Below are 19,666 nucleotides of genomic sequence, written 5' to 3' on the forward strand. Positions count from 1 at the left end.
AGAAGAATGCTGAAAATTAGATGGGTAGATCACATAACTAATGAGGAGGTATTGAATAGAACTGAGGAGAAGAGGAGCTTGTGGCACACCTTGACTAGAAGATGGGATCGGTTGGTAGGACATGTTCTGAGACATCGAGGGATCACCAATTTAGTATTTTAGGGCAGCGTGGAGGGTAAAAATCGTAGAGTGAGACCAAGAGATGAATACACTAAACAGATTCAGAAGGAGGTAGGTTGCAGTAAGTACTGGGAGATGGAGGTAGGTTGCACAGGATAGAGTAGCATGGAGAGCTGCATCAAACCAGTCTCTGGACTGAAGACCACAACAACAACAACATGCACTGCTGCAACAATAAATCTTTAGCAAACTGTAAACTTTTAAGAGGGTGTACTAGTCTGTTTTGCGGAGGTGCAGTTTAGGAGGAGACCCTTCACAGCTGCAGACGAGCCTGCTGAGTCCAGCCAGCAAGTGACCGCCCCAGCGCCTGAGGGGCAGGCAGTGGTGCCCTCCGGTGGGTGGACGGGTGGGTGGGGGAGGGTGTGGTTGCAGATTGACTCGTCAGACAGCGCCACCCGCCGACAGTCACGCTCGCGCGGCCGCGTAATGACCTCTGATCGACATTCTAATGGCCCGCGCCGCGGCCGCCCGCCGGCCGCCGCGCTCTGCTGAGTGGGAAAGGGCCTCGCAGACTCGGCGGCTCAGCAATTTATGGCCGCTATCCTGCATCAGCGCAGATAGTAAATTCCGGACTTTTACAGCCGTATAATGCGATAATTCTTGGTTGACGAGCGAACGCGTTTATCTCGTGGCCGTGTTTCTGCCGTTTGATTACTCTAAACTGCGTCATGTCCCGGGCCTTCATTACCAGGATGACGTATTTATAAATTTATCACTGCTCAATCCGCTTTCATCGGTGCTTTAGTTCAGGGCACTTCTAAGTGGCCTTTTCTGTCAGCTGGAGCATGGAGGAAAATACGCACAGCTTCTGTTCGTATTACGACCAGCTTTCTTCCGCTACTACCACACATTTCACTCCTATAATATGACCCAGTACCCCAGACAAATCGTTTTGTGTATTAAATATGCTGCCGGGAAGTTGTTGCTCAAATTCTATTCACAAAACGCTCTGTCATCGTAGCCAAAGTCGCAAGTTCGAATCATGATGGTGGAAAAATTTTTCACCACCATTTTTTGCTAGGAATGGATGGGGGGGGAGGGGGGGTTACAGTGGCGTAAGGTACCTGAACACGAGACTTGGCTACAATCTCCAGGACTAAATTCTGACGTCTCCACTGTTGACGAAGGAGAAAGAACAACAGTTGATCGCGGAATCCGTCGTTTTGCGAGAGGTATTTGCAAAGTAAGAAGCAATTGGGGGCGAAATGGAAACCCAGCGAAAGTCCGATGAAATGGAGGGAGGTAATGACAGTGGCACGTAAAGTGCCCTCCGCCACACACCGTTGGGTGGCTTGCGGAGAATAAATGTAGATGTAGATGTAGATGTAAATTTTGCACAGATTTCTTGGGGATGTCTCTAATATGCCCACTAATTGAGTCACATCGCTCTTTTCATTTCTCAGCGCACAGTGAGCAGGTAAAGGTCCTTAAATAAATAGTGTCTCCCGCCAAGTATGAATTTGCTGACCACATGCCCCTCGTATCCGCATCTTTAGCTGAGGATAATACGGCGGTCCGATGGTCCCGATAAGCCACTTATGGCCTGAAGACGGAGTGAGTGCCAAGTATGAAGGCCTGGCGAGAGATTTCGCCTCATGTCACGCAGCATAAAAACATAACAATCATGACCATTCTCAGCCGCACTCTGCAGGAGCAACGAAGATGCTCCTGCAGCGGTTTCGATGGGAAGTGTTTGATTACCCACAATACAGCCCATAATTGGCTCCCCCCGGGTTTCATCTCTGTTCACATGATCCACTGGCTATGACGACATCAATTTGGCATAGACAACGAGCTGTAGACCAGTGTAGAGATGTGGCGGAAAGCACAGGCGGCTGCTTTCTATGACGAGGGTGTTCGATATTTGGTACAACGCCATGACAAATGTGTAAGCCGGAGCGGCAACTATGTGAAGTAGCTGGAAGGTGTAGCTAACTTTTTACAAATAAAATATTTTTGATTTTCACTCTCGTATCCATTTCGAGACCTTACTTTCCGAATAGCTCTCGCATTACAGCAGATCTGGATTTCAACTATTACATATTCATCTTCAGTGCTTATAACAACAGGTACATTAGAACAAAGTGTCACGTAATAAACAATTTTGGCTGGTATAGAGCATATAGGAATTCTATTTGATCCTCGCAATATCTGACGAACTGATGGCGTATGACACTGTTTCGTCATCTGTCCGTCGGATGCGGAAGCTGACAAAGGTGGCGGCCCACTTGGTACTACCAGAGGGGAGTGGGCAATGTCCCAGCACTGGGTTTTATCTTCACTATTGTCGCGTCATCATACAACACACACATGGTACCACATCGTACACGCACTCATTACGGTCACACACACACAACAGGTACACTTGAAACGTCCCCTTAGATAAATTAATGAATTACTGTGCTGATAAACTTCTTACATTATTTGATTTTCAAACAGCTGAGCAAAACTGAATGTACTCAGACATTACTCTCTTTACTTATTCTGATCAACACTAAATTGACACACAATATTTTTAGCGCAACGCAATCTGACTCAATAATCCTTACAAAAGAATGGCCCTGACTAACATTAACCTATACGTTTCTCAAATCACTTACCTCACAAAAATCTTCGTTACTCGAACTACTACAATACAGCGAGCGCCACTACTGCCAGCTAAATAAAAGATTCAAACTACTGAAGGCACTAACTACTTATAGGCATAGTTAGAAAATGAAAGATTTTGATAGAGAACAAACAATGTATTTACCTTAATAGTGTTCAAAAGTCATAACATATATAGCAGTTCATGACATCCATTCTTACAAATGTACTGTTTCTGATGGACACACGTCCAGATCATCCGCTCTCAAAAATTCGCCATCTCACTTCCCCACATCCACCACTGCTGGCGGCTCACCTCCAACTGCGCAACGCTACGCGCTGTTAACAGCCAACAGCCCAACACTACAATAGCCAACAACAATGCAAACCAGCCACAGACTGCACACAGCACAGCCAGTGATTTTCATACAGAGCGCTACGTGGCGTTACCAATATAAAAACCTAAACAGCCTACTTACACACTTAATACACAGATTTTAAGCAGTGCGTAAAAACAGGCCAACGTGCGCAAAGGAAGAAGACTCTTTCCGATTAGGTGGTTCGAAGCCAAAATTGCCATACTACTTTTCCTTTCTTTTATTTCATGAAACACAATAATATAATAACCTTTCATTGGCCCACTTATAATCCTTTGCTGGAATAGTAATGTGGAGAGATTTGAATTAGTAAGAACAAACCAAATCACTTTCAGCTAAAGGGAAGACAGTAGAAAATACAAAATAAGGTTGCGTAAAAAGGAATGCTTACAGAATGTTTGTGTCGGCCAGTCTTATTTCTCAAGACTGATAGTCGCCTACGAGATCGGACGGAAGCAAGACATGGTAGAACGAAGGTCGTTCCTGATGGGGCCTCTACAGTAGAACTTAAAAGTTCCTACTCTGTAATGATGTCGTTGACTTGAAAGCGCTGGGGAAGTGTACTGATCTGTAATCTTAGAGACGGACTTCACAGTGCGTAGTTCAAGCTGTAAATTATACAAATACATGAAGCACCTGAAAGATGAACAATAGATCCTTAGGCTCCATGTAATTACTGTGTTCATAGCGAATCCTTCAAAACACTGCAACATGATTATAACCAGATCCGTTGTTAAGCTGCGAAAGTCGCATATTGTAACATAATTCAGGTGCTTGGTGGTTTGTTAGCTTGATGAAGTCTCAGCTCAAATTCTATGTTCAGTAGGTGCATGTGATCGTCCAGTAGATCCTTTAACCATTCGCCGTTAAGAGGCAATGTCAAGTACTTTGAGGAAATAATACATTACGACCGCTTGCTTAATAGTGCGATGGTCCACATTTGGAACTTAGCGGCAGTTGTGATTGAGAAATATTCGAAAATTGTTTTGTCATGTGTGTGACCTTTGTATCTGCACACTAATATGTGCAAACTTAGCTTACCACTTAGCGCGCAAATGAACAGAACATCTGAACTGTCTTCTCAAGCCCAGGGTGTCAAACAAGACATTCTAAAGACTGTCTCTGTAAGGCAGCTAACATCAGGTGCAGTCTGTAACAAAATCATTAGAATTGCTGCTGTCACGTACCTAGAATGCATGAATTAATAAAAGTGAAAGTGTGGGGTCTATTCTAGAAAGATAACACAGCTATTGCCTTTTTCATTCTACATATAATTTATCAATTGTGCTTTAAGGGGTCAAGTAATATTACTTTTGACACTCAATAACAAAATATTTAATTCTTGGGCGTTTTGAAATGACAATTATTAAAATCTTTATCTCTACACATGAAATATTTTTAGTACAGGAAAGAATGATTATTAAAAATCCTATGTTGTCATAGCTGGTCAATGCATTGACTTGGTGGAGAATAAATTTACTTTTTGAACCAATGAAAAAACTTTCATGTACTGAATGTGAGGGTATGTTACTATCCTGGCTTTTGATATTCAATGGCCCAGCGTGCACAAGTTGGAGTGAGCAAAATCTAGACTCAACATTTACAGTGGCCTAATGCGTGATGGTACCTTACCAAGCGGCATCCTCAACGGCGTTGTCTCTGTGCCGGACCTGAAACGTTAATTCCCTACTATGGCCTTGATCGCATTTACTCAGTCGCAACTTTCCAGCGTTATGTAGAACGTTAATCTTTCCCTAGTCGAAATAATGGCTATTGCACACTCGATATGGATTGGAGCGACGTGCACAATTTCTTTGCCCGAAAAAATTCCCACAGGAATAATTAACGCTTTGCTATTTGTCGCCACTATACGTGAAGCATATCGTCCTTACTTCGCAAAAGCAAAGCTCTCAACTCACTCACTTATTTCCACACGCTTATGCGGTCCACCGCGACACGAGAGAGAGAGAGAGAGAGATAGAGCCTTAACGTCTCAGAATGCTTTTATATAATGGGGATATCCCCACTGTGCAGTGTCTGCGTCGCCAAATACGGCTTCAGCCAATCACCATCTCGCTAGAGGTGAATAAACATTTTTATTTTTCTTGCTGGGTCGCAGCCTAGTCCTGTTAATGACGTGCAGCCACTTACCCTCAATCACGGCCTTATTTACGTTAGAAGGAATAATGTATTGTTGTGTCCTTATCCCTTTCCGCTCTGAAGCTCGCCATTCTCTTGCTAAATGCGAGTTTTACGATATAATGAATCACCTGCTCGGTTCGTCTCCAAAATGAGTTTCACTTTAACTTGTTTGTTCATGCCAGTCCATATACTGGTAGATATTGTTTTGCTAGTTTTCCGCGCATGAGATTAACTGCTATTTCCTTTTGTTGATATAATATAATTATTATTTTCTGAGGATCTCATACTGTATAGTGCTGTCGTTATGTATGAAGCGCACGTAAAGTTCCATATAATCCGAACTCCTTACAGTTCCATAAGTTTCTGGGGGAGTGTGGCACCGAGTGTCCCTCCACAGGTCACGCAATTCCGTGAATTACGAGCTGGCGGCTTGTGGGCATGGAGCTGGCGCCCTATATTGTCGCGGATGTGTTCCATCGGTTTCATATCAGGCGGATGTGGTGGCCAGCACATCAACGTCAGTTCACCACCACGCTCCTCAGTCCACTGTAGCTCGAGGCTGGCCTTGTAACAACAACAGTTATTGCGCTGAAAGATCCCGCCGCGGTCGTGGAAGACATCAAGCAAGAAGGGATGCAATCGTCAAAATCGAGCAAAGCTCCAAGCCCCAAAGGGATCCCTGTCAAATTCTGTACTGAATTTTCGGCTGCGTTAGCCCCTCTTGAAACTATAATGTATCGTACATCCCTCGAAAAAAAAAAATTGTGCCAGTTCTTGGAAAAACGCACAGGTTATGCCTGTCTACAAGAAGGGTAGTGGAAATGATCGACAAAACTAACGTCCATTATCCCTGTAGAATCTAAGAACAAATTATGAGCTCAAACATAATAAAGTATCTTGAACAGAACGGTCTCCTCAGTGCCAACCAGCATGGATTTCGAAAACGTCGATCATGTGAAACCCAGCAGCACTTTCTCACATGACGTGCTGAAAGCTTTGGATCAAGGCAACCAAGCAGACGTAGTATTTCTTTATTTCCAAAAAGCATTTGAGTCAGTACCGCACCTACGTTTATTGTGAAAAGTACGATCGTATGGGGTATGAAATGAAATCTATGACTCGATTGAGGACTTTTTGCTAGAGAGGACACACCATGTTTTCTGGGATGGAGAGCCATCGTCAGATGTAGGAGTAATTTCTGATGTGCCCCAGGGAAGTGTGTTGGGACCCTTGCTGTTCATCTTGTACACTCCTGGAAATTGAAATAAGAACACCGTGAATTCATTGTCCCAGGAAGGGGAAACTTTATTGACACATTCCTGGGGTCAGATACATCACATGATCACACTGACAGAACCACAGGCACATATACACAGGCAACAGAGCATGCACAATGTCGGCACTAGTACAGTGTATATCCACCTTTCGCAGCAATGCAGGCTGCTATTCTCCCATGGAGACGATCGTAGAGATGCTGGATGTAGTCCTGTGGAACGGCTTGCCATGCCATTTCCACCTGGCGCCTCAGTTGGACCAGCGTTCGTGCTGGACGTGCAGACCGCGTGAGACGACGCTTCATCCAGTCCCAAACATGCTCAATGGGGGACAGATCCGGAGATCTTGCTGGCCAGGGTAGTTGACTTACACCTTCTAGAGCACGTTGGGTGGCACGGGATACATGCGGACGTGCATTGTCCTGTTGGAACAGCAAGTTCCCTTGCCGGTCTAGGAATGGTAGAACGATGGGTTCGATGACGGTTTGGATGTACCGTGCACTATTCAGTGTCCCCTCGACGATCACCAGTGGTGTGCGGCCAGTGTAGGAGATCGTTCCCCACACCATGATGCCGGGTGTTGGCCCTGTGTGCCTCGGTCGTATGCAGTCCTGATTGTGGCGCTCACCTGCACGGCGCCAAACACGCATACGACCATCATTGGCACCAAGGCAGAAGCGACTCTCATCGCTGAAGACGACACGTCTCCATTCGTCCCTCCATTCACGCCTGTCGCGACACCACTGGAGGCGGGCTGCACGATGTTGGGGCGTGAGCGGAAGACGGCCTAAGGTGTGCGGGACCGTAGCCCAGCTTCATGGAGACGGTTGCGAATGGTCCTCGCCGATACCCCAGGAGCAACAGTGTCCCTAATTTGCTGGGAAGTGGCGGTGCGGTCCCCTACGGCAATGCGTAGGATCCTACGGTCTTGGCGTGCATCCGTGCGTCGCTGCGGTCCGGTCCCAGGTCGACGGGCACGTGCACCTTCCGCCGACCACTGGCGACAACATCGATGTACTGTGGAGACCTCACGCCCCACGTGTTGAGCAATTCGGCGGTACGTCCACCCGGCCTCCCGCATGCCCACTATACTCCCTCGCTCAAAGTCCGTCAACTGCACATACGGTTCACGTCCACGCTGTCGCGGCATGCTACCAGTGTTAAAGACTGCGATGGAGCTCCGTATGCCACGGCAAACTGGCTGACACTGACGGCGGCGGTGCACAAATGCTGCGCAGCTAGCGCCATTCGACGGCCAACACCGCGGTTCCTGGTGTGTCCGCTGTGCCGTGCGTGTGATCATTGCTTGTACAGCCCTCTCGCAGTGTCCGGAGCAAGTATGGTGGGTCTGACACACCGGTGTCAATGTGTTCTTTTTTCCATTTCCAGGAGTGTATATTAATAGTAAAATCAGTCGTTTTGCAGATGACGCAGTTATCTATAGTAAAGTAGTATCTGAGAGAAGCTGCATAAATATTCAATCAGATCATGATAAGATTTCAACGTGGTCCTCTAAATGTTCAGAAATGTAAAATTGTGCACTCTACAAAACGAAACAAACGTAGTATCCCATGACTACAACATCAATGAGAGTTACTGTTGTGCAACACTTTGTAGGGATAAGCAGGTGGTAGACCTTGGTTTATTGGTAGAATACTGGCGAAGTGCAATCAGTCTGCAAAAGAGATTACTTACAGATAACTCTTGCGATCCGTCCTAGAATATTATTCAAGTGTGTGGGACTCATGCCAGATAGGACTACCAGGGGATATTGAACGTGTACAGAGAAGGGCAGCACGACTGGTTACAAGTATTTTTTAATCCGTGGGACAGTGTCACAGAGATACTAAAGGAACCGAACTGGTAGACTCTTGAAGACGGACATAAACTATCCCGCAAAAGTCTATTAACAAAGTTTCAAGAACCGGCTAAAATGTTAACTGTAGAGATATACTACAACTCCCTATGTATCGCTCACGTAGGAATCGTGAGGATAAGGTCAGAATAATTACTGCATGCACAGAGGCATTCAATAATTCTTTCCATGCTCCCTACGTGAATGGAACGGGGAGAAACCCTATAACTCGTATAATGGGACGTAGTTTCTGCCAAGCACCTCACAGTGGTTTGTATAGTTATAGATGTAGATGATGGTCTGCAATAATGTTCACATAGTACACCGCTGGCATGGTGCTTTTGATTGTTGCCACAGGTAAACGTGTTCCGTAGCAAAAGACTGCTCCCACTGGCCAGAGTCGGGGCGCAGTGCTGTGCAGTGAAGCCGTACCGACTTGATAACGGCATTTCCGTGCAGGCCATGGACCTCGTCTAACAAGAAACATGATTCATTCTACCAGGCGACATATTTCCATTGACCGCAGAGATCCCGTGGCCACCAATACAGAATTATTATCGCAATTATGAGCAACAACATTTATGTCTCTATAGAAAATCAATTTAAAACTGCCACTGCAATATTTCACTAACATGGCGGATAACATAAGACAACCACTTATTGAATCTGCTTCAGTCCCTGTTTCACCACTGACAAATAATATATATTAAATCCTTTTCTACCTTCACTATATGCATTAACATTTGAAAATATTTCTCAATGTTAATTGCTCATTATTCAGCATTTACCAATAAAGCTACCTCTAGCTCAATAGCGCTAGTGGCTGTGCTCCTTTGTAGCTGAGCAGAAAACTTAACATTTATACAGGACGAGAATTACAATAAAATAAAAGTATAAACATATAAAATTCATTTCAATCACATGGAAAAATGAAACAAATGCCAGAGATTATCTGTAAGAGGACTGATCAGTTTATCCATATAAATAAAAATGTAAATATTCGTTTGTTCAAAATCGTATGTCTTAAAGTTCGTCACCAATTGCTTTGAAATTACGACACAATTTAACATTCAAATATGCGCATGTTTTTATAAACCTAATATATATATTCGAATGAAACATACTGTCAAAGAGTTCAAAGCAATCAGTGAATAACTTCTGAAGATTTAAGATTTTTGAACAAACGAAAATTTGCATCTACATAAAAAATGTAAATTTGTCTTGTAAATTATAGATTGCAGCAATCAGTCATCCTTTTTATTCAATGAACTGTGGGTGAAGCACAATCAACAGGGACTTACATGCTTTGAGCGAAAATAATAGTGCATTGAGAATGGCTAGCTTCTAGCCGAAATGTAGATCTTTGTAATAAAAATTTAAAAAGGATCACCGATTGCTGCAATCTATAATTTACAAGTCAATATCACAGTCACTGAGCGCAACTGCTTTCCGAATGGAAGGTAATCTCATTGAAAAACGTAAATATTAGTTTGTTCAAAATTCTAATTTTCCAGCTGTTTTTCATCAATTGTTTTGAAATTTTGACACAATGTTGCATTGGAATACAAGTGTGGTTTTATATATCCACTGGAGTGTCACATATTCTATATGAAGGGGTTTATGGCATATGGTGTAAGTTCAGATTTTGACAGAAATGAGTTAAGTACTATGTTATGTAGTAGAAATTGCACTATTTTGTATACTACAGTGTTAAAAGTCTTTCTATACACAATATCATCACTGATGACACTGCATGTTCTACTGTGAAATTTTCTGTATGATACATGTTATGGCAAAGTGAAGTACATCTGAGTAAACCACAATGCCATGAAACAAAATTAGATTTTGTGTTCCACTACCAGGGAGTTTTCCTTTGTTTACTATTATTATTATTATTATTATTATTATTATTATTTTGCAGAAAAGTTCATTTTACTTTAACATGATCAAAACTGCTTTCTTCAAAGTCTTGCATTTATGATGCTTATATTAAAATTAATACACTTAACTGAGCTGAAGTACTGTCAGTTCAATGTGAACTTCTTAATTTAAATTGTATTCATGGAATTTATAACAAGTTTTGTAGTATATAATATATTAATATTACTACACTTCAAATATGATCCAGTATTAACACTATCTCTCATTAGACTTAATATCCCTCCTATACTCACTGCTACTAGGCTTTCCTGGTTTTCCTGTACATTGTTTGACAGATATTCAGTTTATCACAATGAGCAAATAATAATAAATAATTATTGTCAGTGACATAATGTAATTTTCAGTGAAAATCGTATTTCAGACAATACTCATGGAAAAAGATAACGAAAATCTCCAGCTTCTGTTATCCATGATTCTTCTAGAACAATCTTTCTTCTTGTTCGCACTCTTGTAACGATCGGACACAACTGATGTCTCGTAACACAGAGGTCTGTGAAAAAACTGTATTATGTTGTTAATTAATATTTGAAAAATAGAGTTTCCATGTGATTGAAATGAATTTTATATGTTTATACTTTTATTTTATTGTAATTCTCGTCCTGTATAAGTGTTAAGTTTTCTGCTCAGCTACAAAGGAGCACAGCCACTAGCGCTATTGAGCTAGAGGTAGCTTTATTGGTAAATGCTGAATAATGAGCAATTAACATTGAGAAATATTTTCAAATGTTAATGCATATAGTGAAGGTAGAAAAAGATTTAATATATATTATTTGTCAGTGGTGAAACAGGGACTGAAGCAGATTCAATAAGTGGTTGTCTTACGTTATCCGCCATGTTAGTGAAATATTGCAGTGGCAGTTTCAAATTGATTTTCTATATAGACATAAATGTTGTTGGTCATAATTGCGATAATAATTCTGTATTGGTGGCCCAGAACCCACTTTAGGGAAATAAATACGACTTAGGTTCTGAATAATCTTTAAATACAGTGCAAATGTATATGGATATACATTCTTATCTCGCGATGTGTAAAGCCTGCTTTTTTCGTAACCACTCTTATGAAATATTTTGACAGGAAAAATACGTAAGTGTTGTTTGCATGTAGTATTGTGTGACAAAACTGTTCAATTACTGCTGCCACCTCGAATAACAGTAGCGTTAAATTGGATAAATGATCTGCAACTTAGTGCCATTTACACTGCTTGACAGACACCATTGCTACTTGTTCCCAAATGGAGATTTATTTAACAAAATAACGGTCATTAGCCGGGAAAAGCAGTGTTTAAATAAAACCTCATGCTACATCGATAATAACTAACTACACTCATGCTCATAAATTAAGGATAATGCTGATACATGGTGAAACAACGCTCTGGTGGGCGGTTTGCAGGTTTAAATCGCCTCGGGGTATGACCATGCGGTGCATTTGACCTGCGGTCGTCGCACCATGGTGCTGGCAGCAGTCTACATACGCACAGGTGTGTTGGTGCATGTCGGAGTACGGTGCAGCGAGTAAATGTGCAGACGTTTACAGACGTGATAATGGTGACTGTGTGTTTAAAATGCCTCAAAGGACACATATTGATGATGTTATGAGGGGTACAATACTAGGGCGAATGGAGGCTGGTCAAACTCAGCAGGTCATAGCACGGGCCCTCCGTGTACCACAAAGTGTGATCTCAAGATTATGGCAGCGATTCCACCAGACAGGAAACGTGTCCAGGCGCTACAGTACCAGTCGTACATAGTGTACAACACCACAAGAAGACCGATATCTCACCATCAGTGTCCGCAGTCGGCCACGGAGTACTGTAGCTAGCCTTGCTCGAGACCTTACCGCAGCCACTAGAACAATTGTCTCCAGACACACGGTCTACAGGCGACTGAACAGACATGGTTTATTCTCCCTGATACCTGCAAGGTGTATTCCACTGACCCCTGGACACAGGAGAGCCCGTAAAGCCTAATGTCAAGAACACAGTACATGGTCATTGGAACAGTGGTCCCAAGTTATGTTCGCGGGCGAGTCCAGGTATAGTCTGAACAGTAATCCTCGCTGGGTTTTCATCTGGCGTGAACCAGAAACCATATACCAACCCCTTAATGTCCTTGAAAGGGACCTGTATGGAGGTTTGGTTTGATGGTGTAGGGTGGGATTATGATCAGTGCACGTACACCCCTGCATGTCATTGCCGGGGGAACTGCAACAGGTGAGGTGTATCGGGACGTCATTTTGCACCAGTATGTCCGCCTTTTCAGGGGTGTAGTGGGTCCACCTTCCTCCTGATGGATGATAACGCACGGACCCACCGAGCTGCCACCGTGGAGGAGTACCTTGAAACAGAAGATACCAGGCGAATGGAGTGACCTGCCTGTTCCCCAGACCTAAACCCCATCGAGCACGTCTGGGATGCTCTCGGTCGCCGTATCGCTGCACGTCTTCAAACCCCTGGGACCCTTGAGGAGCTCCGACAGGCCCTGGTGCAAGAATTGGAGGCTACACTCCAGCAGCTGCTCGACCACCTGATTCAGAGTATGCCAACCCGTTGTGCGGCCTGTGTACTTGTGCATGGTGATCATATCCCATATTGATGTCGGGGTACTTGCGCAGGAAACATTGGCGTTTTGTAGCACATGTGTTTCGGGACGGTTTTCTCAATACCGTGGACTTTCAGATCTGTGTCGTGTGTGTTCTCTATGTGCCTATGCTATTAGCGCCAGTTTTGTGCAGTGCCACGTAGTGTGGCACCACATTGTGGAATTGTCCTTAATTTATGAGCTTGAGTGTAGCTTTATTGCAATCTTGCTGAAACTGTACAACACGCAATCAAAAGACAATACTCGCGAGCCACATTGGCGCCCACAATACGCAACATTAATTACAATACTGTAATTCTTTACAGGTGCAGTGTATCATAACAAAATATTAAATATTTATGTTATTTCATTTTCATATAACATTGGCAATCCGATACGACAGAAATTGCCGTATGTATGCGTATGTCACTTTAATTATTACGAAGAACACTCAGGTACAACAACGCTGCACTGGTGTTGTCTGTTGACATACATCAAAACATACCAGCAGCATTAAGATGTAGTACTTCAATATTCCGGCTGCGAGGGTAATATTTTCAAATGTATTTGTCTCGTAGATATTTTGTGCATACATTTAACCCATTTTTGCTATTGTTATTTGTATATATGCGTTAGTTGTAAGGTATTTTGTGGGAAATATTGTTATTGTCAGTGATATATACATTAGACTGGCAATGTTTACCATTTCTGCTAACCGCCCGAAACCAGAGAATCTCGTAACACGTCATTGGTACTGACACGGGCCACCACCGCAGTTGGCTGCACCCTGTACTCTTCATGGCATTCGGAAGCAACCATTCCGAATCCAGAATGACTATCCTCCTTCCCACCCCCCTCCGCTCCCCGGTAAGGTGGACACAGAGTGCACACTGGCTTCCCTTCCCTCCTTTGCAGCCCTGTTCCTAAGGGGCCCGATTACGCGCCTAACGTTGGAGCCCCCAGCTACCAGCAAACCCACCCTTTGTGAATGTCCAGAGCTTGCGGGCCGAGAAGCTTCCCCTGGAACAGGGTGGACGACTGCATCCGGCTTAGAAACTCCCTCAGCCATAGATAAAGCCCGAAACATGTTCGTCAAACGAACTGGAGAGGCCCTGCGATCGGTCCCTCGGAAAATCTTTCATCAGGTGGGGGGTCAACCTCAGTGCAGGCAGTACCCGGGGCGGCCACAGAAGGGGACCGATCGGGGGACACGTGGGTCGTGCACGATATCCCTCGCAACAGCCTCAAGCTATGTGACGGAAGCCAACTCCACCTGGAGCTGTGAGTGAAGGCTCAACAACTCAGCTCGCAAGTGTACATAGCAATCACAACTCCTATGCATTACTGAAGTCGTACGAATGGTGAACTCGCCATGTTAGCAGCAAGAACTTGCGGTTGCACTGTCACTGGTGGTCCAACGTACACTGAGCTGTTCTAAACAAACAAACAAAAGCCTGTACGATATGAGTGTCGATAATAAGAGCAGTAGTGTACGGTACACTATTATTAAAGTAAAAGCTTGTGCCTAGTAATCACGCAAACATTACTGCAGAATCCGAATTTGCAGTTACAATAAACAGTGTTTGAGGTAAGAGAGAGAGAGAGAGAGGGGGGGGGGGGGAGGAGGTGGACAGAGGGGTGGAAAGAAATGGACATAGAAACAGGAAGGAAGAGACAGAGAGGGGCCAGGAGGGAGTGGAGAAGATGGACCTAGAAACTGGGGAGGAGCCAATGGACAGAGTGAGGGCAGAATGAGGGCACAGGAGGAGACTAAGAGACGGAATGAGTACTTGGTCGAGAGAGGGGGAAGAGGTGATAGACAGACAGAGGGGGATGGTGGAGGAGTTGGACAAATAAGGAGGATGAGTAGATGAAGAGAGGGGGAAGAAGCAAATTAGGTTGTGCACCCAGTTCCCACACACATTAGGAACATGTACACTCCTGGAAATTGAAATAAGAACACCGTGAATTCATTGTCCCAGGAAGGGGAAACTTTATTGACACATTCCTGGGGTCAGATACATCACATGATCACACTGACAGAACCACAGGCACATAGACACAGGCAACAGAGCATGCACAATGTCGGCACTAGTACAGTGTATATCCACCTTTCGCAGCAATGCAGGCTGCTATTCTCCCATGGAGACGATCGTAGAGATGCTGGATGTAGTCCTGTGGAACGGCTTGCCATGCCATTTCCACCTGGCGCCTCAGTTGGACCAGCGTTCGTGCTGGACGTGCAGACTGCGTGAGACGACACTTCATCCAGTCCCAAACATGCTCAATGGGGGACAGATCCGGAGATCTTGCTGGCCAGGGTAGTTGACTTACACCTTCTAGAGCACGTTGGGTGGCACGGGATACATGCGGACGTGCATTGTCCTGTTGGAACAACAAGTTCCCTTGCCGGTCTAGGAATGGTAGAACGATGGGTTCGATGACAGTTTGGATGTACCGTGCACTATTCAGTGTCCCCTCGACGATCACCAGTGGTGTACGGCCAGTGTAGGAGATCGCTCCCCACACCATGATGCCGGGTGTTGGCCCTGTGTGCCTCGGTCGTATGCAGTCCTGATTGTGGCGCTCACCTGCACGGCGCCAAACACGCATACGACCATCATTGGCACCAAGGCAGAACGACTCTCATCGCTGAAGACGACACGTCTCCATTCGTCCCTCCATTCACGCCTGTCGCGACACCACTGGAGGCGGGCTGCACGATGTTGGGGCGTGAGCGGAAGACGGCCTAAGGTGTGCGGGACCGTAGCCCAGCTTCATGGAGACGGTTGCGAATGGTCCTCGCCGATACCCCAGGAGCAACAGTGTCCCTAATTTGCTGGGAAGTGGCGGTGCGGTCCCCTACGGCACTGCGTAGGATCCTACGGTCTTGGCGTGCATCCGTGCGTCGCTGCGGTCCGGTCCCAGGTCGACGGGCACGTGCACCTTCCGCCGACCACTGGCGACAGCATCGATGTACTGTGGAGACCTCACGCCCCACGTGTTGAGCAATTCGGCGGTACGTCCACCCGGCCTCCCGCATGCCCACTATACGCCCTCGCTCAAAGTCCGTCAACTGCACATACGGTCCACGTCCACGCTGTCGCGGCATGCTACCAGTGTTAAAGACTGCGATGGAGCTCCGTATGCCACGGCAAACTGGCTGACACTGACGGCGGCGGTGCACAAATGCTGCGCAGTAAGCGCCATTCGACGGCCAACACCGCGGTTCCTGGTGTGTCCGCTGTGCCGTGCGTGTGATCATTGCTTGTACAGCCCTCTCGCAGTGTCCGGAGCAAGTATGGTGGGTCTGACACACCGGTGTCAATGTGTTCTTTTTTCCATTTCCAGGAGTGTATTTTCTCTTATCTCTATTTTCCATCTAACCATAGTCACAGCAAAGCGTGGTTGGTAACAGCTCATTTATAATAAAATATGGGTAATTTTTTACCTGATTTGATTTGGGTGACGAGTCCTTGTGGAAGAAATGATAGGTAAACGGAGGTTCCTCAACCCTCTACTTCTAGTTATTTAACTGGGAGTTGTGATGATATAGCTGGAAAAAACAGCAAACTCATGGAAGGTTATGGTCAATAATTTGAAAACACAAGAAACTAGTTTGCTCTATGTTTTCACGAGCATAGAAAGAGACTCTATCAAAGAATAAAGATTTTTAAAAGAAAATTTGATATTTTCGTCATATTTTCAGTACATATGCCATACGTTGTACTTTTGTGGACTACATTATTAAAGTTAATACAGCAGTATTAACCACCTAGTTGACAGTAGTAAAGTAACTAGTTAATCAGCTACTTTCGAAGAATATTTTTTTGGACAAAATAGAAACATGATTTTTATGCAATTATTCATTATTCTTCAAATTTAGACGCCTAGGGAAACATCTTACAATGTTTCTATTGAGTACAAATAACCCACATCTAATTTTTGTTTAGGATGGGATATATCACAAAGAAAAAACTTGAAGATCAGCATAGCCCTATCATCAAAACTTTCCTCCATGTTTCATAAGTTAATCTAGCCACCTTTCAGTAAGTTCTCTTCTCGGTCTTCTCTTGGAATCCAGCAAAGAACTTCCTCAGTCCATCTACTAAACTTTTGTCCAGGTACATATTCTACCCGCCACCATTTCATTTCGTTAAGCTTACTTCTACTATAGCAGGAGATTTAGTGCTGTTGTGTCTTCTTTGTCTTTGTTTTACGGTTCGCTTCGTCTTCGTGACACCCTGCGTAAGTAGCGGGAAGGGCCAGTATGTATTCTGACAAAATAGACGAAATATCTGCAAGCAAAAGAGTATTTAAGCTTTGTAAGACTTGGACGAAGAAAAATTATGTGTCATGTGTCATGCAGAAATAAGGACGTAAACTGATAAACGTTGTTTAATGAAAATTCTTTTAGGAGCCAGATCTATTTAACAAGAAAAATAACTATCGATTTTACTTGGCACTTAGAGACAAAGCGTGATACGAAAGATAATCAGGCACTATTTACCATTCTATACGTTACTACTCTACAGTTCACATGTAAGTGATTCACAGAAGGTTCTGAGGAGCACCTTTACACAATTTCTCGACCGTTCCATGCTCGAAAAATCTACACCTATATCACTCCGCGTGATCTCTGATGTCTCTTATTTTATTACGATGGTCATTTTGCCCTGGATAGTTAGGAATCAACAAAATATTTTACCCTTGGAGGTGAAAACTGGTGATCGATATTTCATGAAAACATCCCGCTGCAACGAAAACGTCTTTGCTTTAATCATTGCCACCCCAACTCCCGTATCACGTCCGTGACACTCACTCAGTACTGTTTGATGTGTTTGTATCCAAATTTACGTAGATGTTTAGAAGTGTTTAGACATTACGTTCCCCGTTTCTTTGATTCACGGAAGTGTGGCGAGTTTACCCTACCCTATGATTTTTTTCCAAATCATCTATCATAATTTTTTTGTCATATGCAAACTCTCTTACCGTTGCTTGTTCCTACATTCTGTTACTGTACTTCGATTCTTTCGTCACAACGACCGTCTCACATAACCTCCCTTTCACTGTTCAAAAAATCAGCACAGCTGACAGCTCTCAAAGCAAATGCAATTCTGGCTGACGGAAACGAGCGCTCGTGGCTGGTGAGTCAGCACAGGAACAAAGCGCCAGAGGTGCTGCAGTAGACTCGCTTGTCACAAGTTGTCGACTGAGGCAAGAAAGTCTCTCGTCTAAAATGGGCTTAACACTAAGTTTTGAGTGGTTTTTGCATTATGAAGCAATTAGAGACGATGAAACATGAAACTCATTTTTCAATTTTTGATTTGACGTGTGTAGACGAATACCTACACCTACTTCCTTCTGAAGTTCAACATATCTCAGAACTATTCTGTGCACCAGCAACACAGTTTACGTGGTTGGATAATTATTACATATTGTCCTAACTTGTTTGAGGAAAGCTCCATCTACATTGACGGAAAAAAATTCGCAACACCAAGGAGTTGCGCGACATAAACAAAAGTTGGTAGGGATGTTTCCACATCTGAAAGATGATGTCTGTTCAGATTTCACGCCAGTCGCGTAAGAGTGGCTCTAGTAGTGTCACTATGAGGGTGCAAGTCAGGTTTGATTTACATAAACGCTGTAAAGGTAGTGGGCTTTAGTGATCTTTGAGATTGGACGTGGTGCATTGATGTTAGTCAAAAAGGCAATGAAGACGCCATTATCAACAACTCACTGAGTTTGAATGAGGCCGTACAACAGGGCTACTAGAAAATATTCCAGAAGGAGTTGGCAATAATGTAGCCATCGTACATGATCTCTGGTTGCAATAGCAACGAGAATGTGCAGTCGCAAGAACCACTGGCTCCGGAAGGTCACGTGGTACCACAGAGAGGGGAGGCCGTCGAGTTGGCGCATCGCACTGCATCTGCAGGAGTAATCTGAGCAGCAGTTGGGACCATATTGATACAACGACCTTCTACAAATCAGTTACTTCAAGGACAGCACTAAGCCAGACGTCCTGTAGCGTACATGAAACTGACCCTAAACCACCGCCATTTGCAACTTCAGGGGTGTGAATCGAGAACTCATTGGAGGGCAGGATGGAGGCGTGTTATGTTTTCTGATGAAAGCTGGTTCTGCGATGCCAATGATGGCCGTTTTTTTGTTAGAAGGAGACAATTTGAGGTCCTGCAACCAACCTTTCTGCATGCTGATCAGACTGGACCTACACCTGAATTTATGGTTCGGGGTGCGATTTCGAGTGACAACAAGAGCATTCTAGTGGTTATCCCATGCACCATGACTGCAAATTTGTACGTTTTGTCATTCGGCTAGTTGTTGTGCCATTCATGAACAGCGTACCAGGGGGTGTTTTCCAACGGATAACACTCGCCCACATACCGCTGTTGTAATCCAACATGCTCTACTGTGTCTACATGTTTCGTCGGCCTGCTAGATCACCAGAACTGTCTCCACTCGAGCACATATGGGACGCCATCAGACGACAACTCCAGTGTCATCCACAAAGAGCAGTATCCGTCCCTGTACTGACCGACCAACTGCAACAGGGGAGGAACTCCATCCCACAAACTGATATCCAGCGCCTCTGTAACACAATGCATGCATATTTGCAAGCTTGAATTCAATATTCTGGGTGGTTCACAGGTTATTAATGTACCACCATTTCACATTCAGTGGCATATTTCGTGCTTACATTAATCTGTGAT

This window comes from Schistocerca serialis, chromosome 6 (assembly GCF_023864345.2).
Source record: "Schistocerca serialis cubense isolate TAMUIC-IGC-003099 chromosome 6, iqSchSeri2.2, whole genome shotgun sequence".
NCBI classification, from domain to species: Eukaryota; Metazoa; Arthropoda; class Insecta; order Orthoptera; family Acrididae; genus Schistocerca; species Schistocerca serialis.